Source organism: Gavia stellata, chromosome 18, assembly GCF_030936135.1.
Source record: "Gavia stellata isolate bGavSte3 chromosome 18, bGavSte3.hap2, whole genome shotgun sequence".
Lineage (NCBI taxonomy): Eukaryota > Metazoa > Chordata > Aves > Gaviiformes > Gaviidae > Gavia > Gavia stellata.
In genome coordinates, this window is record NC_082611.1 from 6,258,081 (window position 1) to 6,284,515 (window position 26,435).

The window sequence follows — 26,435 nt, forward strand, 5'->3', positions numbered from 1 at the left end:
TGGTTTCAAGAAAACACACAGAAGAAAATATCTTTCACTGTTATGACACAAAAATTCTCTGAAAGTACCTTGCTTGTTTTCCCATTGCTCAAACAGTAGTACTTTATTACTGCTAAGAACGTGTTTGTTCCGGCGTCTCATAGTGGATTATGGTACTGTATAGCCTTAAAAATATGACGGTGAGAAGTGTAGATGGGGTGGTTTATAAAATGAAGAGCTGACTGGATGTTAGAGGTACAATGACAGCTTGTCACTGTTGTTAATGGATGCTCTAACAAATGCATAAGCATTAAACACTTCCTGAACATTTAAGGAAGGCTGCCTTTGCCCGTAGCAGCTTCCAGTCTGAGACCCTGGCGAGACTCGAGCTGCTCTTGGGGATAGTTCTTGAATTGCAATTTGAATTTGAAATGCACTGGTTTTTAAATTACAGCAGCCGCCGCTGCCCAGTGCCCGTGTCTGTCGTTATGCCCCCGAGTAGCCTGGCACATCTCATGCTGCGGATCCACGGGCTGACAGTGCCCCTCGAGCCCCGGGGGGAGAGTGCCGCTCAGGGGCAGAGAGGATGCAGGGGTGAGGTCAACTCTGTGTCTCTGCCGCTGATGAATGAACCTCTGGGGTAACATCTCCAGTAATTAGACTATCTCTTCTGGGGGAATGCGTTTCTCACGTATGCCTCCTGTGATTTGTTATTCATAATTATTACTCTGCTGCTTTTCACACGGTTGCTTTTAGCTCTTTGTGAGGCGCTTCTGTGCTGGGATGTTACCGGGTTTGTCTTTAGCTTATAAGGGATGCATTTTAAAGCTGTTTTCTCTTTTGCCTTTGATTCCGACAGGAAAACAAACAGCTCACTGGGTTTCAGGGTGTTACCAGCCTCTCATGTGTGTGATGCTTTTTTTCCTTTTGCCCCAGTCCCGTGCTACATCATTCTGACTTCTGGTCACCAACTCAAATGGGAGAGAGCATCAGTTGCAGAGCCTAGCAGGGTGGGAAATATTTCAGTGTCATTTATCACAGTCACAGGAGGGCCCTTTGCATTCTCAGAGTGCCTGTAAGTGCGTATGGAAGTGGTTCGTGTAAATAAAATGGGAAAAGAGCTGTAAGTGAAGGGTGGAGGAGCCCTGTGGAAGACTGTCTTTGAGACCAGGGCATGTGTATGGTAAGCCAGGTTATACGGAAAGATCTTGGGTTTTTTCTTGTATTTTATGTACTTGTCTGCATCACTGTCATGCATGAGGAATGTTGCCATAAATAGCCCTAAACCCTTGTTTCTGCTGCGGGAGCATTCAGCAGTACAGTCTGATGATGAAGACTGCGTATATTAAGACGTGCAAGAGATGCTGAGGATGTTACGGCACTGACTGCAAGGTTAGCAGGCGTGGCTGAGCTGGCCAGATGAATGCCAGCTTTGGCCTTTTTGCTGGGGCAGGGCAGAGCTCGCGGTGGGCGAGGGGACAGCTCATCAAGCGTGCCGTGCAAGCTGCAGCCATTTTTGCGTTGACTCTACCCTGCTTAGCTCGCGCAGCATCCGCAGCGTGGACGCGACAGCCGTTCCAGGAGTGGTTTAACAACACGCATTCGCGTGGCCAGAAAACTTACACTGTCTCTCTCTCTCGATAAGAAATGGAAGATCCAGCTTTCACCGTTTTCTGAGGATTTCAACAGCTCTGCCCACAGGAACGGCTGCCATATGCCTTCCGCTTTAGTATATTTTCAAGGTGTGAAATGGGAAGTATGTGGCAGAAACTCCCTCTGCTCCGTTTGTCGCTGTGCAGTCGGCTGCCTTGGGGAGGGAGGTTTATTGTGCATAATAAGGGAGCAGGTTTCAGTGAGGTTTGTGGAACTGTTTCTGTACAGAAATAACAAGAATTAGAATTTTTCTTGCACCCCTTTCTGTCAGCTGCGATACTCATATGTCTGTTTATCCATCTCACTCCTATGACACATGCAAGGTGCAAATTCAGCTCTCTGAGCTTTTGAGGGGGGAGGTCCCTCGTGTCAGAGTTGACTGGGATGAAGGGAGACCAAGGACAGAGTAGGAAAAGTGTGGATAAAAGCTGGGAAAACAACAAAGGTCATATGTAAGTTTGCATTTTGCCTTTTGACAGAGAGAGGTAAATGTAAGATTTTATTGTCCCATTTTGCCACATACCCTGAATGGCTTGTTGGCAGAGGTGAGGGATTTGGGTGGCCTCTAGCCAGTCAGGTTTGCTGTGTTCAGCAAGCTTATGTGATCTGAAACAATTACACTTAAGGTTCAAAGAATTATAATTATACCAACCAAGAAAAGGCATTAAGGACAATGATGTTGATGGTTTTGATAATAATGTATTGGCCATTATTAAATCCGTTCGTCGGACTGGAGTGCAGCACATTTTTTCTGATCATGGTTCCGACTCCTGGATAGGTAATACGGAAATTATTACTGTGGACATTAAAGCTCATTAAATGTGACTCTATTAAAAATCAAGGTTATGCTGGACTTTAAATCTCTTTGAGCATAACCGCTGGAGGCTGCAGCCCAGCCTGGCAACTTGCCACGTGGTTCAGTGGTCCTTTCCTCTCATTTATGCCGTAATAGTCTCTATTAAAATGGGTACCAGGGCTATTGCAAAGGAGAGGTTTGAACAATGCGAGCTGTAACAACGTGCCGTCCTTTTTAAAAGTATAAATTTGCACGCGGGGTTGTGCGGTATTAATGGGGCAGATCTGTGGCAGCCGCATTACGGCAATGGGCAGTAACTTTATGGGTGTTTTGTTTCTCTCCCGGTGGCAGCCCGGGTCTGGGTTGTGTAAGAGGAGAGCGCACCAAGGTCAGGCTGCCAGCTGGGGAGAGGCTCCGAGTCCGCCTGTCTCTGCAACAGGGATGCAGATTGTAACAGCTTTGGAAAGGTGGCGCGGGGCATCACTGCCCAGACTTGGAGTCTGCTCCAGTTCTGCATTTCTCTTTCCCGTACTCTTCACACCTTTCCCACGCACACACACCTTTTTGTATTTCAGGCTGCATCTTCTGCTTTTTTTCTTCCAGCTCCATAGCTTTTCCTGTTTTTTCCCATTTCTCTCCAGGCCATTTCTGTTTAGATCTTCCTTTTCTGTTTTGTCTGGTCCTGGTGGACATCTTGATATTTTCTTTTCTGGCGCTGCTAGAGATGCAGTTCGGTCTTAGTTGCAAGCAAACAGGTAGGTGGCATCTAATGGGGAGCTGACAGAAGTAATGTCTTGTGTATTGTAGCAAAGCATAGGTAGAAAGGAGAATGCTTCAGGTGCTGATTATTTCCATTTGTCTTCTTATCTTAAAAGTGGTATGTTTGAAGGTAGGAATGGGATGACCCATGGAAGCTGGGTCCTGACTGAAGAATGCTGTAATGGGAGTTTTCCATGAGCTCTCATGATCTATCGCTATCCCGTAGGCACAGTGTAGCGTTCCCTTCTTTCATGCAGCCTCTCCCTGTGAGAAAGAGGAAAAGTGCTTTTAATACTCTCTCTGTTGAGAGACAGGCTGGCACCCCTGCCAGGGAAGAGGATGGGGAAATCAACTCTGATTTCAACCACCTGTGGAGAATTTTGGAAGTGAACTATTTTATTGAACATAATCCCACCAAAAAGAAAAGCTACTCATCCATGTCAATTATTTCAGTGTCCTTTTTCTCTTGTTAGGTAAAAGTAGGAAAAGGGGGTCCTTGATGAAGGACTGGGAAATCTCACTCTGAGGCAGGTGTTTGACCCTAAAAAAATGCTACATCTGGTGTTCAGCAGAGGCTGTCTCCAGAATCACTGCCATGTCTGGTCCTTGTAAAAATGTAATTAATTGGAATTAAATTGGGTAATGAATTAATATTAAAATAATCTAATCTTGTTGAAGTGACAAGCCAGAGATGGTAAAATTTGTCACTGTCCCAGCATGCTTGTGCTTCTGATGAATGTGTTTTTGAGTACAGAAGGTGACAAAAAAGGAGCAGATGGAATTTCAAAGTTGCCATTCTCCATCCACAGTTGGCTGAGCTGTTGGTGCTTGGAAGCCTTGGTGCTTCCTACCATCTGTGTATAGGAAATCCACTCATGATGAGGGCTGCACCTGCAAATGAAACCTGGTCCACCTGATGAAGGATATTTCTGTGACCTTAGTTGTTGGTGGGCGTGTGTGTTGTAGCGCAGCATCCGTATCTCACTTTGTGCTGATGGCTCCCAGCATCTCACTGGTCAAACAAGGTTGGACCAGGTGGGTGCATAGAAGGCAGCTCTTCTTCTGTCATGTAATGCCTCTTCCTAAAGCAGAGGAAGGATTCATTAGGTGACACTCGGTAGTGTTTAACATGCCAATTCCCCTTCAATTTGTACTGAAGGAATTGCCTTTCTAAAGTGAAGGTCCAGGGCTTTTCTTGTCTAGAAATGTTAAGGGACTTTTGATAAAAGCAGGATGTTAGCCTTTGCCTGCCTGTACTTCAGTGAGAGTAATTGCTTTCTGCGTATCCCAATTTCTTCTGAAGTTTATAAAGAGCTTGTCTTTGCCTCTGGTGTTTTGCTGTGCACTGATGAAGTTCTGTCCTCTTTCACTCCAGAGATGGCCACATCTTCTTGATGGGGGAAGAAATCATTCCCTACTGCTACCTGCATTAGAAATGTTGCATAGCTTTAATGTGCAAAACAGAAATGATATGGAAAGCAGCACACAGGATGCGTGTTATTAGCAGCAGTCCTTGGGGGCTGCTTTGCCTGACCCGCTCAGAGCCATCCTGCCTTCCCATGCTGACTCTGCAGCTGAAGAGCAGTGCTTCCTTAGGGCAATCCCCTCACCTCTCAGCTAGTTATTATCATTATTGTTTTTATGGTGCTAGTTTCTCTACTGCAAGACATTTAGACCAGTCTGGGACTTGAATAGTATATTAAGACTGGGAATAAGCTGGCAGTTTAAACAGAGCTTACTTTGATTTCCTTCCTTATCATCCATATCCCTTTGTCCCAGCCCAGCACTACAGGTAACGATGTGGGGCTACTAAATATACCTGTTTTCCTAAAAGACTGTAGCCAAGTTGGGACCTCTTGTACTTCAGTATTGACAGTGTTACATAAGTTGGTGAGCAGAGTCTATAAAACCCTTTTACATTACAATGATGCGATAGATTTGGGCAGTCGAGCCACAAGAGGAAAATACCTTGAAGCCTTCGTGCGTCCTGATACAGCAACAGTGTGGCCTTTGATGGTAAATGTTCTGCACTACTGAAGTCAGCACAGGCGCCTATAAAGAACCAGGTTTCCTGGCTTGAGTGAAAGTATAGTACCTCAAGAGAGCTGAAAGAAATGTTCCCAGGTTAAAAAAAAAATTGCTTTTATCATATATAGCATTTGTCATCCAGATAGATTCCCAAGTTTTTTTGGAGATAACACAGATATGAAATCATGCAGCACTGAATATATTGAAAACAGTGTGCCCTGCCTATGGCAGCATGCCATGAGTCTGTTAAACAACCAGAGAGACTTGCCCCCGAGCACGACTTAATCTGTGTGCTGCCAACGGCCGGGACAGGAGCGGGCAGGCAGGGGTTGCTGACCGAACAAACCCCCGAGGACGCCTGAAGCCTGCAGCTTCTTGTGAAACTGTGATGGGAGGTGCCAGTGAGACATTGCTGGGACTTCCAGACTCCGTCTGCTGTCCAGGGAGCCAGAGGTTTGTAATAAATCCTGTAACATAGTTCTCTTGTAGCTACTGAATGTGTAAAACCTGGTGTCAGTCAAAGGTTACTACCCAGACTGTACTTGGCCTTCACAAAGAGCAAAAGAGCTGCAGGTTTTCTTCCTGGCCCCTCTTCTCCACCAGTTCACATGTGGAGTTCCTGGAGGCCTCGATGTTTCTGCTTTTGTAAGAGGCAGCCTGTGAATCTGCATAATACCTCCATATAGCTGCGGTGATGCCTACAAGGGTTTTTTTTAAACCATCGCCTACCCTTTTGCAAGGTATTGTGTAGAAGTTGATTACAAATTATTTAGTAGAACTAGAGTCCTTGCTCCAGAGAAAATAAAGCCACTTTACCAAGAAAGAAAGTAAAAAGTAAATTGGGAGGGAGAAGGAAAAGAAAATAAAAAAGTCTATGTGATATGGGGACCAAATTTAAACACTGAAATATGAGAATATCTACAAGGGTTTCTGTAGCAATATGAGGAAAGAGGCTTCCAAGGGAAGGGTCTCTGGACTTGGAGATCCTGTCCTGAATCTGGGTGTAATGGAAATGAGCAGCACCACAAGAAAATACTGCTGGGGAGAAGGTTGCTTGTTTCCTAGGCGGATGAGTTTTCCTTATTCAGTACTGACGCGGTAAGGTCATGGTGTTACATCTGAGGAGGAAGAGGTCATCTTTGCTGAGGTAGATGGGAAGGTTAGAGGTAGCTTAATGTCATTACAGATAGGCAGATAGCAAGGTTAGAGGTAACTTCTGGGACCAGGTAATCAAGAAAAAATGTGTGGAGAAACCTGGGCTGACAGTATTCTCTCTCCTCCTGGCTTACTCTGTATGTGGCTTTGGAAGAGAACAGGTGATAGACACAATATTTTTAAGCCTGCTGACTTGGGTTTCTAGTTCCCAGTCCATCAATAGCTGAGTGAAACATGAAGTGACGACGAGAGAGAATTTTTCTCACTACCAGAAGTAGCTGTGCTCCTTCGTTTATAACGAGGGGCAATTCAGAGCCTTTGTAAGGAGGGGAATCAATGAGCAGAGAAAGGACCCGAAACCTTTCTCTCCTGTGTTTTAACCCCTTCCCACCGCCAAATCCCTATAAAACACCATCAGATTTGTACCCTACGGAAACTGCCACATTGCAGATAGCACCCTTCGTGGCCACAGCTCTTCTACATCCCTCTGTGCTGATGGTTTCTTTATCAACCCAGAGACAAGCCAACAGGCTGTTGAGCTTTATGGGTCTTGGTTAACTTTGGCAGTTGCGTTTTCCTGCTTGGGTATTTGAGTCAAGCTGTCATTATTTGGTTGTTGCCTTCTTGGTGGCTGTGTAGCAGTAAGGATGCTCCTACTAGATCTCTCCAGTCCAGCATTTCTCCTGAAGGGAAGGAAATGCAGCATTATCTGCAGCTGCCCTTTGGATCCTGCGGGGTTGTGATATGAGCTGCCTCTTAGAGCAGTCTGCATCACAGAGCAGCTTTTGATTAGGACCAATGTGCCATAAGGCCTCTGGATGTACCCAATTGAAAATGCGCTTTCATTCATCAGCAGGATTGAGAAGAAAGGCTTGTGCTGATGTCTCAAATTCAGGCCGACACGATTTCCCTGACATTAGAAAAACCAGCCTGCCAGCGTGGCAGAGCTCTCCGGCAGGGGAGAGCCTCAGATCTCTGCTCTGCATCTTGTCGACGTATTGTTTCTCCTGGAAATGAAAGCTCGATGCCTTTGTGAACAGTAAAGAGTAGTGGAAATCTAGTAGCGGAACTTTGCAATGGGTGTCGAGGTTACCAGGAACGTCTTGAAACGCCTTGTGCCGGCAAGGTGAATGTCCCCTTGGTTGGGGATGTTTACTAGATTCAGCAAAGATGCCAGAAATGGGAAAATACTGAACTTATTTACATTTTCCCTCTCAATACTATCCAAGATGGTGGTATTCTTGTTATGGCAGGTTCATAACGGGAAAAAAAAAATTACTGAATTTGCTGTTTTTCTCTGGAGTCCTCATTTCAATTTCCAGGTAAGTATATGTGGCTGGGAGCTGAAATCTGACTGTCTTCACAGAATAAATAAGGACTCTTAACACTGAATCCCAAATGAGGTGGGGTGAATGTGTAGAGACTAAGAAATAAAGTACCTCTACTCCTTCCACATTTTAAAGGGGAAATGTGCAACTAAAATTCAGAAGCCAAAGGATAACTTTTTGCACGGGCTGTTTTTCTGGTTTATCTACCTGTCTCTCTGTGGGAAGCTGTTTTTCCTGGGAAATACTGTTTTCCAGTTGTGTTCCCAATTTTTCTTTCACTGATAATTTAGGGGCTGTAAATGAAGTAAAATAAGGCTGTTTCAATATTCAAAAGCAGCGGCTGTATTTAAGAAGTTTATATTTGATGAGTAAGTTGATGACATTGCATTATGTGAATTTGATGTGCAAACTTGTCACCAAAGTGTAAACATAGTGACAGCAGGACCAGCAATTCCCAGCCTAATCAAGTAAGCCAAGTAACACATTCTTTGAGCTATAGAGTAATAGAGTCTGATTTACATATTAAAATGAGAGAAGCTACACAGATCCAACAATTAAGTTGATATTTTAATTGCATGAAAGTCAGGAGATTCAAAGTTATGTTTCCTGCATCAGTTCATTTGTCACCCACCTCTATTTGTAGTATTTTCAATGACTTTATTTGGTATGAAACTAATGTGGATTAAAATACATGAAACGTTAGCCGTGGGAGAAAGGAGAGCTTTGGATTTGCTGGGTTAGAAAGCAGACTAAGAGAACTGAGAATTTCGTGGTCTGTTTAAAAATAGTACAAACAAATTCCAGGTAATTTCTTGCTTAATATTCTAGTAGGCATGTTGGGAGGGAGGGGGAGGGAGAGGGAGCTATATTCAAATGCAATGGAAAAAATTCCCGTTGATCTCAATAGACCTTGAATTATATCCTTAAGTTCTTGTTTGCTTTTTAAGGAATAAGCTTTATTTAATTGCAAATTCACACAAATGCACTGGTACCACTAAGAATTACATCAATATATGGATTCTGTCCTTGGTGTTTATGCTGGTTTCACAGTACTGATCTTGCATTCGGATAAGCGTGCACGTATACAGCTACCCTTATCTCCCCATGCTGATGTTCTGATATATGAATGCTTGTTCCCTGCGCTCACAAAAAGCTATTCACATGCCAAGTCTGACGATTTTTTTATAATCCTTCTTTGAATTAGACTACAAAAAGAATGTGTTTGAAAAGGTTAACTAATGGATACACTTTTCTTCCTGATGAGGAAAAGAAAAATGGTGAAGTGCTGAAAAATGGTCAAGCAGAGTTTTGATCAGGCTTTTCTAATCAAATACATTCTAGGCGGTGAGCAAGTAGGAGAAATGTTAATCCATAGCGGATTTATTTGGAATGGAGAACATTTATTTGGAAAGCAATCAGCGTATAAATGCAGACACTTGTAATTACTTTGCCATCTTAATCATGGCACTGACATCAGTACCATGATGTGATAATGTTGTGATAGCCTTTTGAATGTGGTGCTGACATAAGAATGTCAATAGGAAGGGAGAGAAGCCTCTCTTGGTATTTTCACACCTCTCGACCTTGTTTGCTAAGGTCCAGGTATTCTGGGCAGCTTGTCCAGTGGTTACTAAACACATGGTATCCTAAACAAAAAGGCGTTAAGACCCTCTCAGCTCGTTTGGAAAAAAGCCACCACCTTGCAGTCCCCTTGGGAATCCGCCGGCGGACAGTAGAGCGGCCGGAGCGCTGCTGTGACGAGCTCCCGGCACGGCACGGAGCAGTAAGGAGATGGCAGAGTTCTGCGTGGCGCCGGCTTTGGTGCGCTCGTCTCACACTTCTGGTGTGATTTTGTGCCATGGAGGCAAAGGCATGGGATTAAATCATAGCAAGTCTTACAACTCAGGGGAAAGTCATGCCTGTCCATCAGGGATTTCTGAGCATCTGGGAGAAATCCGTTATTTAGACTAAACTAAAGCTACCTGGTGTGGTTTAGGTAGTCACAGCAGCTGATGCAGTCTTCACTCGCTGTTTCAGTGTTTCCCTGTTTTCTCCATTTCAGTGCCAGGTTATCTGGCATGATCTCCAGTTAGACAGCAGTAAGTCAATCCAGCCTCCATTAGGGAACTGCATATTCATTCTTATATACAACCAGCTCCAGCTCGATGGATGAAAATCAGATGAAAAGCCAATTGAAATCAGATTCACGAATTTCCTTTTCACTCTCTGGCTGTCTAAGTGTGTTCTGTCTGTATTAAACAGAAGAGTCTTGATGCGTCCTGTTGGAGTACTGTAGCGTGGTGGGTTATTGGGTAGGTATGCAACTTTGTAAAGTTGCCTTCTGCAATGATCAGATACCATCACAGGTGTGCAGCAGAAGTATTTAAGTTAAATAGATCAGAGATTTTGTTGAGGAAGGGCCGGAGGCAGCAGCAGCATCCACCTTCGCTAGAGACTGCAGATGTGTCATCAAAAATCTCGCTGCTAGTGGCATCAAAGGCGATGCGCAGATCTGAAAGATTCAGCGAAGGTTTTCTGAATAGGCTGATAATGACGCCGGTGTGTGATTCCCCTTTTAGACTGCCATATTGTGTGTGATGACTTCCCTGAAATGAGGCAGAATTTAGGCGAGGGGAAGTTTGTCTTGTTTTGCGAAAGTGATAAAAATAAATCCTAAGTTAGAACTGGTGATGTTAGAGCTGCGTAACAGATGTGGGCTAAAGGCGTTTTCACCATCAGCCACTATTTGAAGTAACTCCTGGTCAGGTTGTTCCCATGATAATGTCCCTTCCTCAGTACGTGGGCAGTGTGCTGATGCGTTCGCAAGCTCTCCGCAGAATGTATTTGGACTCCCATGGTGCCACAAGGAGTAGTGGCAATTACTCTTCCCTTCCATTTGAAAGTACTTCTTTCTGCTATAGGATCCTTCACATTTTACAACCTTGAAAAACCCACAGGAAGAGGAGGGGAGCATTACCCTGTGCTTGTATTTTGAAGTCCCTAGGAAGTTTTTGCCGGAATGAAAAATTTTAAGCAGAATATTCCCATGTATGCGAAGTCTTCATCTGCAAGGTGATGTCCTAAGCCAAATGGAGAGGATGCTTGCAGCACTTGGGAACAGATTTAAAGCTAATGGCATCTTAGTTACGCCTCAAGTAGCTCTAAGTCCTAGGCTACTAACCCCAACAGTTAGAAATAAATGATAAAAATTAGAACTACGCATATCCCACTTACTGCAGCATGTTAAAACACTGCTGTTCTCCTCTGTCAAAGGTGGAGTGAGCCAGGCTGTTCCATAAAACCAGGGCAAATGAGCAATTAGCAAGAGGTACAGAAATAGTGTTTAGGAAGGTATAAAGTTGCTCTGAGAGCTATAAAATGTCTCCTTGTTTTGCGCATGGTTTAGAGTGGGAATGTTTGACACTTAACAAAAGCTGACTAATTCTTTGTTGTTTCCCTTTAATGATCAGAATTCAGGAGAGGGCTGACTGTGACAGGCGGGAGAAAGCGTTGCCATGAAAGTGAAGCTTTTTAATTAGAAAGTCCCTTGGATGATTTACTTTCTAGTGATTTGAGTGCTGGCTGGTTTGAATGTGTCAGCAATACTGACCGGCACGATGCAGTCTTGTCAGCGCAGGTTCTGTTTTGCTCTTCAGACATCAAGAGGTGAAGCCTGCTCCAACAAGGAGAGTCTGTGATGAGGGAAATTATAACTGCAGCCAGCCGTGCTAGCGACTTCACCATCTGCTGTGAAGTCTCTGCCTTGAATGCCAGCACTTGTGGTAGCTGGCATAATGATGATAATATTTTCCACTTCTGTAGCACCCTCTGTCCAAAGGTCTCTGAGTATGCTAGAGATACTAATTAAGACTTGCAGCACCCATGGGAGGTGGGCATGAGTCTCCACGCTAGCTTTTCTTGCTTGCAGAGTCTAAAGAGATTGTGGCACTAATCTTTGGGCAGCAATTCCTTCCATCAGGCGGCTCTGGAAGAACTAAAAACCTCTCTTACTGTTGTTAGTTTAAATCAGAGCTGTATTAGAGAGGCAGTCTGACTCACATTAACCTGCTGGAGTGTAAGGCAAGGACTGAGCTCCTAAGTGGGCTTGTTGGGGGAGCGGCAGAAGCTGGGTCTGCCGTAGCTGTTTTAGAGTTTCTTACAGTGTAAGTCTTGGAGTAGGTCTTATAACTTGAGTCCGGCCCTTAATCTGTGGCCTTCTGGGGAACTGGACTCTTAAGATCAGACTGCAAACTCTCAGTGCAGTGCTCTACGTGTAAAAATCATAGAACAGTTTGGGTTGGAAGGTACCTTTAAAGGTCATCTAGTCCAACCCCCTGCAATGAGCAGGGACATCTTCAACTAGACCAGGTTGCTCAGAGCCCCGTCCAACCTGACCTTGAATGTTGCCAGGAATGGGGCATCTACCACCTCTCTGGGCAAGCTGTGCCGGTGATTCACCACCCTCATCATAAAAAATTTCTTCCTTATACCTAGTCTGAATCTACCCTCTTCTAGTTTAAAACCATTACCCCCTGTCCTATTGCAACAGGCTCTGCTAAAAAGTCTGTCCCCATCTTTCTTATAAGCCCCCCTTAAGTACTGAAAGGCCGCAAGAAGGTCTCCCTGGAGCCTTCTCTTCTCCAGGCTGAACAACCCCAACTCTTTCAGTCTGTCCTCCCAGGACATGTGTCCCATCCCTCTGATCATTTTTGCGGCCTCCTCTGGACCCACTCCAACAGGTCCATGTCCGTCCTGTGCTGAGGACCCCAGAGCTGGAGGCAGTATTCCAGTTGGGGTCTCACCAGAGCGAAGTAGAGTGGCAGAATTACCTCCCTTGACCTGCTGGCCACGCTTCTTTTGGTGCAGCCCACGATACAGCTGCCTTTCTGGGCTGCAAGTGCATATTGTCAACTCATGTCCAGCTTTTCATCCACCAGTACCCCCGAGTCCTTCTCTGCAGGGCTGCTCCTAATCCCTTCGTCCCCCAGCCTGTATTGATACCGGGGGTTGCCCCAACCCAGGTGCAGGACCTTGCATGAGGTTCACATGGGCCCACTTCTCGAGCTTACCTGAAAAATAGTCAGGACTTAAGTCCCCAGCAGATGTATCTCCTGATCAGACTTTTTGTATGTGAAATCATCACTCCTTTCCTCCAAGCAGTGAGTTGAAGTGCCTGTCCATAGCAATCCACAGTGAGCCTCGCACCGGCACCGTTGGAGGCAGTGCCTGAAAATCCCTACAAATAACACAGATTCCCCCTGCCTGAATCCATGTTCTGTAGTGATGTCTAGAATTCTGGATGCTTTTTTGTTGCCCAAAGGGTTTTTTTTAATACAGCTTTGCTTTATTTTATATAACTCAATCTTTCTTGTAGAAGACTAACAGTAAAGTTTTTCTATAATCTGCATTTCCATATTCTGCAGAAAATGGATGAATAACATTGTATGGCCATCAGGAAGGAGTAAGCGCATGAGAAAGGGAGAAATTTGATGACAAATCTTTATTGCATGATCCCAACACTCATGCTCCTGGATTCAAAAGTACGTTCCCATGAAGATCCTTTTAACATGCTCTTCAGTTGGGTAGAGTTGTGGCAGTGAAGCTCTTCCTTCCCCTGAGTGCAAGGTGTAAAATAAAACCTGCTGGTTAAGATCAAAGATACACCTACTATCCACCATCTCTAAGAGGAAAAATACTGTTGTCAAGTATCATTATATGGTGTGTAAGCGTATTTGAGGCTATTAAAGACAGTTATCCTCAGAGATTTATACATAATAGGTTAAAATGGGGGAGGGTGGGGGAACAAACCCTTGCTGTGTTTAATTATTGCTGGGTGCTGCATGCACTTTTCTCCATTATTTACTTAATCTTAAATGCCAGATGCTAAAGGGCACCAGCATCAATTAACTGCTTAATTAGACTTGCAAAGAAATCATATAATTTAGTTATAGGCAAATAAAAAAAAAGAAAAAAACCACACAAAACAGAAGCTCAGGGCTCTCTCTGCAGTCCTTTTTAAAGCTCCCTGCATACATTGTTTGCTTTCGTTGCTTGCTGGAAACTCTTTGGACCACTCTCTGTGCCGCTTGCCCCATAGGGAGGCAAATGGCTGGATGCAACAGCACTTGTTCATTGCCATTCTGAGGGGATTTAGCCACAGCTTGCTTTGCTGCTCTCCAGATTCCTTTAACAGAGGTTTGGATCGGATGCCCTTTGCAAGAACTTGTGTGGTGCCTGACGCTGATCCACAGGAGAACCTGTCCTTCTCCCGCTCTTTGCGATCTGCGTCCCGTTCGGTGCTTGCTCTGTCCCCTGTTCCTGCTAGGAAGACTTCTGCGGTGAACACATTTTTGTATTTTGCAGTGTATTTTAGTATTTTAGCATGCAGCCAACAAAGCACCCTATCTTTAGCAAAAAGAGCCCTGCTTCCCTCACTACCAAATAATAGGAAGCAAGATGCTTTTATTCCATTAGTTCCCACTCTTTTGAATAAGAGCGTTCACAGGAGTGGAGCACCTTCATTTTTGTTTCATCAACTCTGTCTGAATCTTTATCTTGCAGATTACCTTCACAGAGTAATAATCAATGCCTTGTGCTTGTGTATACGCAAAGTTTTTCTTCTGCATAGGTACTGCTTGCTGCCTTTCTGACTCTCTTACCACTACTCCCATGTCGGTATCAGCCACATTGTCATTTAAGTGCCTTTGCAGCATCCCGTGTTTTACAACTTTTGCTTCTTAGTGCCTAGATGCTGGAAGCTGCTGATGTATTTTTTTTTCTCATATGTCCTGAAACCTTTCTACAAGGTGGTGTTCAGTTTCTCAGAGCTTCGTTCTCCCTCGGTGCCCATGCTGTCTCAATACTGCTCTTTCTGAAAATATGACCTACCCCTCGCAGAGCTCCTTATTTCTTCAAAGCACTGTATAAACATTATCTAATTAAGTATATATAACATGCCCTAAAGTATGTTAAGGGAAAACGGCAGCACAGCATTGAAGTTTCCAGTCACTTGATCCAGTGTAAAATCTGATTGAATCACTAATTATTTTTCAAAATGCTGTGCCTAATGACATGTATCAAGACAGGAAGATCAGAGCTGCAGCCAGAAGCATTGGGAGCTGCTGCCAAGGAGAGGGGGGCAGCCAGGTAAGTCCTGTGTTAGTTCTAGAGTTGGTGTGGGTATGCACACTAAGGTAATAAACACAACAACAACAACAAAAAAAAGGAGCTGCAGCATTTGGATCTTTCCTGTTTTGATATATATAATCAGCTCTACATTTCCTGTTGAAATGTTCATTAAAATTGCAGCCCCTGTGATTATGCAGCTGCCTAATTCAAATCAATGGGGCTCCTGAAACAATTTCAGATATTTTTAAATACTGCTGTAGAACTTCCTTGTTTGCAATGTTATGATTAAGTGACTTTTTTCTTAGTCATCTAAAGCATTAATAAAAACCTCTTTAGCTTTTCTCAAGTTTTTTTTTTTACTCTGAGTGGCTGCAAATAATGCAAACTTTGCTTTATGGCTTTATCTTTTACTTCTTAGTGCAGCCTGTCTATTTGTATTGATAACTAAATCAGAAGCCAAATTACACGAGTTCTTTATAATTCCTAGTAAGCCATAATTTACTCCTTTTCTTTTGGAATCCTAATACAAATAAATAAAGTTAACAGAGCAGCAGAACAAATAGCACAACAGCCTTCCACTGCTTCCAGCTCACTAACTTTTGGAAGCAACTGTTGATAATATCTATCAGCTAAAATACTTTGATGTTATAACTGACACATGGCTGTCCTGAAGGAAGATTATAATGTCCAAAGGGTCGAGATGCTTCCATAGGTCTCATGCTGAAAGGGAGGTCATTTTAGTTTTACTGGAAAGATGCTTTCAAGGTAATTTCAGCTCTTCTGCTTTGGAATGCTTCAGAGCGATGCTAGGGTTCTCCTAAGTTTGTTTTAATGGCTTTGGCTTATTAACTTTTCGGTTTTCTAATAACTCCAATCCCTTTTATGTTTCAGAAGCCTTGGCACAATTCTGATGTGTTTAAGTTGCAAACATTACAGGAAAATACCTAAATCAAAACATTGTGGGAGAGAGACTGCGTGAACGAGCAGATGTTTACAGTCTCTGACTTCTGTGGTTGAGAAAAAGCAAACATGTTTTTATAAAAACTCAGTGTGGTAAAAGCATTTTAGTTCCCTGTAGTTTTGTGCTTCACCTGCCTGTGAAAGTATTTCTTTAGTCATCTTTTGCTTTTATTGCCTCACCCAGCAGTACTTATTAACTCCCTTGTTTAACTCCACTTGGTTATGGTCCCACCATGGTGCCAGGAGCCGTGGCGGAGGCAGGTCTCGCACAGCTCAGAGCTGGCTGTCGTGGCCACTTAATCCCTTGCTGAGCACATCTGCTCGAGCTGGTGCTGCTAGGTCAAGCGTCGGGGTGGCCAGATGTGAACGACTGCAGATGTTTTAGCACCGCGGTGTGGCTGAGCCCAGAAGCTCTGCTACCAACCTGCCGGTGCTGCTGTCACCATTATAGCCACAGCCCTGTTCACAAAAGGGGGGATGAAATCATGGAAACTGCAGGTCAAAACTGGTCAGTGCTGACTGGCAATCGCTAACTCTGGTGTTACTGGGTTTAGAAGTAGATGAAGATTTTAAATGAACTCTTCTTCTTTGGTGCTGAAGAAGTAGGATGCAGCCCATAGGACAGAGAAGTGAGTATTGTTATTTAGATATCATCCTGTGTCCTCTTGGTATTCAGGACTTGCGTATCTATTGAGAGTTGGAGGTAAATGCTTTGGATGTGGACATGGGAGGGGAATGAGATGGAAGAGGACAGGAAAGACCAAAGCTTTTTCTTATTTTAACAGAGAATAGATTGAATGTGATTTGGCCACTCCACCTTAATGGGTAATCCCCACTCTGAGCCTCAGATGAAAAGAAAAAGTCTATAAGGCTAGGGATAACGCAAAAGGATTTTTACAGACTTTTCTCAGATCTAAAGTGAGCTACTGAATAGCATAGCCTTTCATGATAACTTTTTCTTCGAGCACAGAGCTAATTCATTGATTTAGCCTACTTGGGTAAATCTATTTTTCATTGCTTGCACATCCCACGCACAGAGACCTTTTGTGCATGCCTTTTTCCCCTTCCCTCACTTGTACCTCAACATATATTCTTCCCAAACCTCTGGCTGACCTGTCCCAGTAGCGCCATTCATGCCAGCAGCACAGTCTCCGTGGCACTCGGTGTCATTGATCCCTGTGGGAAGAGTTCAGAGCAGCAGAGGGTGAAATCTTCTCTAAACCAAAACTGAAATGAATCCTTCTCATGGAAGACTGCAATGCAAGAGAGCAGATTCCTCTGCGCACTTGCTCCCTGGCCGTGGATTGTTGGAGACCAGGAGTCGAGGTTACCTACACGGTATGCACTTTTCATACACCAAAATATTCCCTTTGATGACTAAGCATCATGGATCTCGGTTTCTTGACTGATCTTATTTCAAACAGGCTAGGTCCTGCACCAAGGCAGTGCTTGGTTCAGGAGTTAGAGAGATGGAAGAGTTCAAGCAATGCCAAGAAGCAAGAGGATCTTCCAAACGAAGAGGGCAGGAAGGAGGCATCGAGGGGCTGTGCAGGGGGAATGTGCATTGCAGTTGAAAAAGAAAAATAGCGATGTTCTGGGGTAGGCTATTCTTCGAGCCTGCTACAGCAGTTGGTGTCGGCAGGGCTTGCTGCAATAAGCATGTCAGCCTCTCGGGATTCCCAAAGTGCTCTGTAAACTTCACAGCTATAGGAAATATGCTCAGGGATTGCGGCATCCATCACTAAAATGCGTCCACGGCTAGCGTGAAATATGGTAACCGCTTAGCGCCACACAGGAACCGTCCTTATGGCAGAAAGTGAGAAGTGTCTTTTTAACTTGAAAGGGGAGGAGGCAGAATGCAGTTCACGTGAATGGCATTTGGGCAGGACGTCAGGGCTGATACCACAGTCCTGGTTCGTGCCCTCGTCTCCAAATAAAAATGCTCTGCCAGGAAAACGCTTTGCCTTTTCTGTAACGGTTCAGGTCTAAGTTTCTTATCTTCTCTGAAAAATGGTGTATCCACAGCACAGCATGCTCCCTGCTATAATCTTTAGTTCATTACTGATTCAGAGAGTGAGTGCCAGCTGTTGAATCAGAGGGTTGAAACCAAGCTAAAGGTCGGGATTGTGTCTACGTACATAAAAGCAAGCGTAACCTCTTCTTCTTTCCGAAAGCACTAATATGTGGAGATGCAAAAGTTCGCATCTGTGAATTCCGCGGCTCTCACGTCAGGATTGTGAAGCAAACAGGCAGGTAGGAAAAGACAGTTTCCCGGTTGGGGAGAATCACATCAAGGGACTGATGGAGTTTAGGAGATAGTGGGCACAGGCATACAGCCTTTGTTATTCTCCAGGGTGGCAAAAAATGTGTTTCTGCCAGCAAGAGCAGACAATACCTGGGAGCAGTTTGAAAAGCCAGGCTAACTCCATAGCTTGCTGGCCTCCGAGATAACGCTTTTACCTGTTGCGTGCTAAATTGAAGGATTTTGCCTCTGTTATTTGGGATTTCTCAATTGTTAAAACATTTCAATGCCTGTCATTAGCAAAGGGGCATTAGGTTTCTCAGTCCCCCGTATTTCCGCACCTGCATCAGTTATGCTGAACTTAATTTTAATTATAATCTGTTGGGTCACCTGTGCTCCATCAGCCTGTTTTCTCTAAGGTTTTGTTTCATTAGAACTTTATCACAGAGCTAATTTTATTTTTTTAAGCCATCAGTTCAAGGCTGAGCTATGAATTTTCCTATTAAACGGAAGGTATCCCAGGTCTGTGCTGTGATTCAGCAGATTCTGCATTCTCAGCCCAGGCTGTCACCAGATAGTGCTGTTGAATTAAGTAGCATCCTTGACTTTCTTTTCCTTAGCTCCTCTATCTGTACAATGGAGACAGTGCTAATCTCTCATTTGTGTAACTGTGTAACGCTTGTCCGGCACTTCAAAGATGCCAAATACAATAAAACTGCCAAGCATCCTTTCACTAACAGGATTGATGATTTACACCCAAAATGCTCATTTCTGTGCTAAAACAAGATCACCTGAAAGATACTGCGGTTGGAACCAAACCAAGGAAGGGGGGAGGAGGAAACCATCTGTTACAGAACAGCAAAAATGTTTCAGGGCATTCGCCTGGGAAGCTCTGGGTGACGAGTTTGGAATATGAAGGCTTATTTATATGGATGGAGCTAATTTTCTCTAAGTTATTCATTTTTCACTTAGGGAATTACCTAATCTTACAAGAGAGTCTGGGAGGAAAGATTCATTTATTCTTTGTCTCGTTCAGCCCCAGGCAAGCCTGAAGATGCTCTGCCTCTTCCAGTTCTGCTTTTTAACCGATTCTATTAATGGAGCTTAAAGATTTTCTTCTTCTGGGTAAAAAGGGTTAATCTTTCTCGTTCCCTCTCACCCTTCTCCTCCTCTTTTTCTGGAGACTTCTTTTTTTGGAGTCTCTGGTTGTTTCTATCATCTTCTCCCCCTAATCTGCCACTATCTGAAGAATTCATTACATTTCAAATCAGAGGCCTTGCTGCATACATTAGCAGGTTTTAATAGACTTGCCATGACTCAAAAAGGAGGCAAAAAAGAGAGAAGATTTAAAACTCTTGTCTTGCCGAAAGCAGACAGATTGACTCAAAAATGACTCAGTCAATAAAAGATGAGTTTTGAAAAGGCTTCCCTCCGCTCAAAGGGAGCTCGTATTCCAGCGAATTAGGTTTTTCTAAGCCCACTGTCAGAAATTAATAATACATACAGCATGTAAAATGGATTTAGCCCTCTACAGCCTTATACAAACATATCTTTGACTTGCTAAATATGACACAACTACCAGGATTTTCCAGCCTTTATCCCAGGAGTTTGTCATCTCTCCAGAATGGTGACCTCAGTGGAATTTTTAAGCACATCCAAAAAAATCACTAAATGAGATTTTCATTAAGAATATGTTTCTACTTCCCTCACCCTTTGTCTCCACCCAACCCCCCCTTCTATCAGAGCATTTTATTATTTTTATTTGCAGTCAAAATTATGCCAAAAGCTCTAGTTTAAACTCTCAAGCTATCGAGTCCCTTTACTAGACTCTTTCAGTGGCCTTCCTTCAGAAAAAGAGATACTGAGCCTTCAGCATTGTAGCAGAAATCTGTCATTTGGGTGTTGTTTTTTTTCTGCTGCCGCAAAAAGGTTTATAGGCCATTAAAATATCTCTTTCTTAGAAAAAGGAAAGGGCTTCTGTCTTATTAGATTTATCTACAAGTACTCTTTTGTGATCTGAGGTCTTCCCAGGTGGTCCTGCTCATCTTGCTTAAGGTAATTTGAACATGCGGGTGTGAATTCAGTCACCACTCCTGTTCGTTCCTCCACCAAAGTCCCTCAGCTGGTAAGAATTAAAAGTGGTACTAATTTTAACCTCCTGGGTGATTTGGCTAGATCCTTTATTCAAACTGCCCAGGTTCAGTGTTTGGGTAGAGCTCTGAGAATCCACAGAAGGTGTTGTCTTTGGCAGGTAGGTGTATACAGCCTTATTGGTGGCTGTGGGCTGACTGCGTTTGTCCATCTCTCATTGTTTTCTCATTCTTCCAAATTCCCAGCCTTTTATTTCTTTTTTTTTTCCTTTAGATTCCAGAGTACTTGACTCAGTCCTGAAATCTTTTCTGCATTATCTCTGAAAATCTTATTCCTGCTCCTTTTTTAAAATTGTTTATTATGAATTACTCTTTAAGTTAACTTTCCAAAGTCACTGTATGTCATTGTCTCCTCATGGATCTGTTCTGTCCCCTGGCTGTATCATGCTACGCGTTGGCTTTGTTGTCTTATGCTTGCAGAAGGTATTGTGTGAATGTATGGCAGCAAAATCATGTCTGGCTCTGGACTATACCTCCTAGATGATGTAGAGAAACTTCTTAAAATTTTGGTGAAGAAAGAAACGTGCTAAAGGTTCTATTTTGGACCATTATGTGCTGTACAGATGTTTCTCAGACTTGAAATGGGCAGAGCTTATAATTTTTTAAATACGTTTCTAGGTCGTATGAAGAGACAGTGCTTAGAGTTGTTGATAGTACGCACCCAAAAAGCGCAAGGATAGTTCATTCTTTCCCATCATCGCAAACAGAAAACTTGCCCAGATTTTCTTGTGCTTCTCTGGCTCCAAAGAAGAGATCTCTACACATGGGTGTGGGTGTTTAGAAGAGGCTTCCATCGAAGTCATGAAAAGCATTTTTCGCAGAGGTGACGGTAATGAGCTGGTTCAGCACTAGCGGAAGTATTTCTCTTCGTAAGAAACTTCTACTTTTATCTCCAGCCTGTTAGGTTGGTTTGCTTTGGTTTTTTAATATGATTTTGAAATGTAACTAGAAATTACCTGTCCTCAAAGGACAGCCAGTAGAACATCACCTTCCCCAACACCATCTTCCCTACTGCTGAAGGAATTTGGATGCCTTGGTCCTTCTTGCACAGGCATAGACCCCACTTACTCATTTCTGTCCAAGAGCCACGAGTAACTGCCTTCTTCAAATTCGATGGAGTTTCTGCTCTTTGCCCCACTTCACTTATGAACATTAGCCAAGCAAATGGTAGTTCTTGGGTCCTGTTATAAGATACAACCGGGAATTACACAGCAATCCCAGGAAGAGAACGCTTGTCTGTCTTGCAGGTGTTTAGTCCTCAGTGCTTTAAAAGTGTTGGAAGAACTAAAGATAGAAGACCTAGAAATCGGCTGGATTTTTGCAGTTGAAAGAGGTGCTTGAGTCTTTCTTCCTCAGGGTTTTTTATTTATAACATACCAAGATCCTTCCCAGGGTAAGTCTCCAAAGTTAATGTCCTGTCATCTTGTGTCATAATCAGGAGCTTTTAGTTTTCTTGTGAAGACATGCTCCTAATGTTGGTATAGAGGTGAACAAAACTGAAGGGAACAAGCTTGACTCTTCCTCTAGTTTTGTGTTTGTTTCCAATTTAGTTGATTTTTTAATCTGTTCCATGTTCTCTTGACTTGAAAAAGGAGTTTTCCCAGTGAATATTATGTCACTTTAGCTTCCAGCTGCCGTGCTGGGACATAGCCACCCAATAATCTCCGTGGGAATAATTGCTGGTGTCTTTTCAGATCATTTTTGTGAAAGGTGACAAACTGCTTGCCACAGTGAGATGTTAATAACACAGAGATGCCCTTTGTTTGAAAGCTGGTGCAGAAATTACCCCATGCAGTTGTTGGAAAGTCAGAGTTGTAACGGTAAGAAGTGAGGAACAGATCCGTTCATTTGCATATAATTTCAGGGCTTATGTGTCATCTTTTGTGTAAACCATACAATTTCTGGCGCGGTAGGGAATGTGTGCTCATAATACAGAGGGACAGGAACATGGGCTCGCTCTCAGCATGGCTCAGGGTTAAAGAGATGTCAACTACTAAAAAGGAGGGGGCAGAAGAGAGGAAAACGTGGTCTGCAGGAGCTATGTGGAGAGAAACAGGCATGGGTATTTAATGAATCCAAGTTGTCAGACCAGCTCAGGGGAAACTGTGTGTCTTATCGTCCCCTCTGAGTCGGCATCAGAAAAAGGGAAGAATCTGCTTCTTTTCAGGTGTCTCTTGAGCTGAACTTCCCCTGCATCTGCCCTGAATCACAGCTGAGACCTATTGCATGTTTTTCTTGTTGCTCTGGTAGACAAAGGCTGCTCAGCTGTCCCTTTACCAGTCAGATACGCTAAACCAAGATCAACATCTTTCTCTATGACACCGAAATGAAACTCCTAAAGACTCTTTGAACTGCAGCTGAGGGCTTTCTAGGATGTTCCGAGTGCAGGTTTCTTGGCTTTTTCATAAAGAGATGGGTTTTTTTGAAAATGAATGGCACCAGCTGTATGTGTTGTCTTGTGATTTAGAGTCAGAGAGGTCCATAAATACTTGTTTTGCCTTTTTTCCTCTTCCTTCTCTCTCTAGGAAGCTAGAAAGTCTCTCTGAGTAGCCAGTCAGTCCCAATGATGAACTTAACAATTAGAGCCTTAGTGCCCATCTTCCAAAATTTCTAATAAAATTGCATGAATGTTTAATACCCAATTATTAAATATTTAAAAATTTAAAACTGAACTGGTTTGGAAGTTAGCACGTGATGAATAATTCAGAATTGGGAAACGAGGCTCAGCGCTTGGGCTGAGACAGATGTTACCTTTCCCGTCTCCCTGCCCAGAGATAAGTTTAGTGGTCCTGCCAGTCTCGGGACGGCTTGTGGGCATTGCTTAGAGACTTCAAGCCTTCACCTCTTGCTCAAGAGCATTAGCACAGGGTTAAGGGAAATAACCCTCCCTATCCATAATAGCACTTCAGACTCCTTTGATGGAAATATGAGCTCCAGAGGCTGGAATAATGTGATTGAAAGCCTGGTTATCCAGGAGATGGCTCTGTTTCCAAACATCTTTCATGCTCTAGGGAAAAAAGGATTGCTAGTCTTTACATCTGTGTCACATTCTTGCCATTTTGTTATTTGAAAGCCCCTTTTTCCCTCTTGCTGTTCTGCTGCCCCACGCTGAACCAGCATTTCATTCAGCTCCAGCGTGATCATCTTTAAAGGATTGTTTTCATAAAGCGGACACCAGAAAATGAAGTAGAACGTGAAAAATATGCCAATAAAAATAGGGCAGAACCTGCTATCCTGCGAGAGGAGGTCCAGGGCACTCGGAAGAGCGCACAGAGGACATGTCTGGTGTGGTTTGTGAGCAGAGTAAGTGCCTTTGGGGCCTGCTGCAGGAGCACGAAAAGCAAAGAGAAGGGTCTGGGGAAGGTTTGACTAGTTGGCATCCAGAGTGCTTTCAGGCCAAGAGCAATATGTTTGCGGTGCCAACACTTCAAAACACTATTAAGGGGATAAACAGGGGGGGAAAAAAAGGATTTAATAGAAAGAGTGAGTGGAGGCTTTTTAGAGCTTAGGTTCCTTTGGAACAAAAGCCCTAAAACAAACTCCACAATCTTCTCCCATTAAAAACACAAATAAGGTGGCGTACTGCAGAGACTTGCCTTTATCTGTTGCACTGCAATTGTATTTTCATCCCCGCTGGCTGGCTAAAACGGTGTGCATTTTTCCTCGCCGTCCTCTGCGACCCTCCAGCCTGCCTGCGTGCTGCGCACAGCGGCCGCGGTTCCATTAGCCCAGGCCGTGCAAACAAATGAAATGGCAGGCTGACCTTTCAGCAAAGCCGCCTTACCTAGGGATGGGGCACTGGGCTTTGTCTCAAAAAAGTGAGTTCTGGAGCCGGTAGTGGTGTTATAATGTCTCTCAAGAAAAGAGGCTGTTCATGGGTAGGAAGGGATTTAGTCCAACGCAGCGGCGTGTGCTTATTTACAACCACCCTCCAAATAGTCAGGGAGTCTCCAGGGTTAGAGTCTGGTCTGTGCATCCCAAATAAGAGCTAAAGGACGCCTGTATGGTGCCCTGTCCCACCTCAGGCTCTGTCTTACACCGCTTAGTTATTTGATAAGCTACTTTAGAAATGGTAGGAATCTCTTTAGGTATTTATTAATTTTATATTTAGATCTGTCTGCCTGCAAAGCTATGATATCTTGGTGTTGTGAGCACAGACTTCACAGTGCAGGGGAGAGAGGGAGAGAAGAAACAGTAAGTAACATAGTCTTGGACACTATCACTGAGTCCAAATAGCTTTTCCATGAGTCTCAGCATTGGAATTGGAGCATAGAAAGTTCCTGGAGTAAGAGCAAAACGGCTGTGCTCCTGGGAAACTTTGAAATCATCTCTCGCCAGTGGTGAAAAGCTCCTGTTCATAGCCTCGGTGAACATCATTAGATAATAAACTTTAACGCACTCTCTAATGCACTGTTGAATATTGTCCACCCTGTATTGTGAATGACTATAACTCCTGCAAATAATCTTCATTTTGAGAAGGAACAAACAAATATTTCTGGAGCAGGTTTTCTGTGTTTGTTTTAGTAGCAGATGTTGGATGCTGTTTCGGAGGTTTAAATAGCATCCAGTGTTTTGCGGTAGCAGTAATAGTAGTGATGTGCCAGTGAAAACAAGATAATGGGCAGAGTGCAGGGGAGGTGATCAGACGGGGATAAATTCGCCTATTAGATGCTTCTGCAGACCACTCCATGTAATTAACAATGCGTATTATATATGTTAATTATATAGTCCCTAGAATTAATTCTTACATTAGACACTTGAGCGGTTTCTTGGAAACAGCCTAGTGTAAAAGTGATTCTCCTTCCTCCGAGAAGCGATATGGGTTATGCCCCTGTTCTTGCTACCAGACTTCGCTGAACTACAGCCCATGAGAAGTCTCGGTGACTTTTTTTTTTTTAATAACTCCAAAATAGATTACCTGGAAAACAGGTAGACTGGAAGACTTATGCCTGATATTTGCTGGCTTGTTCTAGAAGTAGAAGATAACTACTTTCCTGTAAATTAAGTGACACAATATATTTGTATTTTAAAGGCGAGGCTATTTTTTGCACCTGAAGTTAATGACTAGCTCCAGCTCCGGCTGACATCACTTTGTTCTGGGAAGTGCTGTTGGTCTATAATTGCCATACAGAAGGGAAATGTGGCTAGAAGACTTTATTCATCATTTGGGGGGTGGAGGGAAATGTCTTCCTGGTTAGTTCACAATTTATGACCAGTGTGACAATCCTAACTTCCAAACGGTTTGTGCCTTATCATACTAATTGGTGAAGTCCACCGTGGGCAATAAATAGTTCTCCTGAGGTTAATTTATCCTGCGTCTGGGGTGAATGTTGCCATCCCTGCTGAGTTCTGCATTGCTGCAAGCAGGCTGTTCACATCAGTTAAAGCAGTGATTTTAAAGCCACCCAGGGTCTCTTTACACAACACTGCACTGCTTTCACCGAGAACAACATGGACACGCCACGAGGGTGGCTGAGGAGCTGAGCTGGGCTTCCGAAAGCCCACTTGTTTCCTGCCTTCCCCCACTTTGAAACAGCTTTGCCAACGAGGAGGAGAAGGGCAGAGAAAGCTCCAAGCAGTTCCCACGCTGGGACCCCCTGAGGGAGCCTTTCGCTCCGTGGTGGTTCATCTGCCAGGGCTGAATCCTGTACCTAGGCCAGCTTCAAGTGTGCTTGTGAGTTTTGCAGCCTTGCATTGTAATCTCAGGGTTATCGGGAGAAGAACAGAACCCTTTACGTAAGCCTGATCCATGCTATATGTGTGTGTAGGTACTACAAGAGGAAGTTTATCTTCTTCCACAGCTTCCTCTCTCTAGTCCTCGGTGTCCTGCTTCTTTCACCCTAGCCTGCTGATGCGCCTCTGCCACTTTGTGCAGATCATCTGAGGATAAAGGTTAATTGTGGACTTCTCCACGAAATGGTACCCTTGTGCAGATACGGGGGTTGCCTGAAATGGGGGCTTCAGACAAACACCTTCAGTGAAAAGTAACCTATGGGAAATCTTCTTAGTGGAGAGTTCTTGGGCAGCGTGAGAGCTGTAGCTGGCCGTGGCGGTGGAGACCGTTACTTGTATCGTGCTGCCTTTGAAAACTCTTCCCTGAGCTGGGGGCTGGAGGAGGGGGCCGGGAGGTGCACTGAACCGTATGGTACGTACACAGTTTAAAAGTAAACCAGTGTTGACTGATCAAATAAATACCACTTAGATTTAAAATTGAACAGCCAGTGCAGTCTGAATATAAACTGGTTTTTACCTTCAAG

The 26,435-nt window shown here is 43.8% G+C and overlaps 1 protein-coding gene across 1 annotated transcript in view; it reads left to right on the plus strand.

Moving 5' to 3' along the window:
* Positions 1–26,435, plus strand: part of MAD1L1 (mitotic arrest deficient 1 like 1) — a 373,028-nt gene that overhangs the window by 251,236 nt on the left and 95,357 nt on the right. The gene's annotated exons all lie outside the window — the stretch shown is intronic.